Source organism: Meleagris gallopavo, chromosome 10 (assembly GCF_000146605.3).
Source record: "Meleagris gallopavo isolate NT-WF06-2002-E0010 breed Aviagen turkey brand Nicholas breeding stock chromosome 10, Turkey_5.1, whole genome shotgun sequence".
Taxonomy (NCBI): domain Eukaryota; kingdom Metazoa; phylum Chordata; class Aves; order Galliformes; family Phasianidae; genus Meleagris; species Meleagris gallopavo.
The window spans coordinates 1,132,776-1,133,071 of NC_015020.2; positions in this window are offsets into that span (position 1 = coordinate 1,132,776).

Consider the following 296-nt stretch of genomic DNA (forward strand, 5'->3'; position numbering starts at 1 on the left):
TACCCCTTTGATTCTTAACCTTCCTGCCTCTACATTCCTAATCTCTGTTTCTGATATCTCCTTCAAGCAATCATGACATTATCCGTCATAGTTGGAAACAATGTGCTCAAACAGACAAAATATGAATAATCATTCATTAAATGGCCCAACTGAAGGAAAATTTTAGTTAAAACATTTTTCTTGGTAAAATGAAAAGCACCATATCTTATCTGGCAAAATATAAAACATTATATTTCCATTTTAAAATGTTGTCTGATTTCAATTCTTTCTTCTTTTGCACTACATGTTTTTTCCTT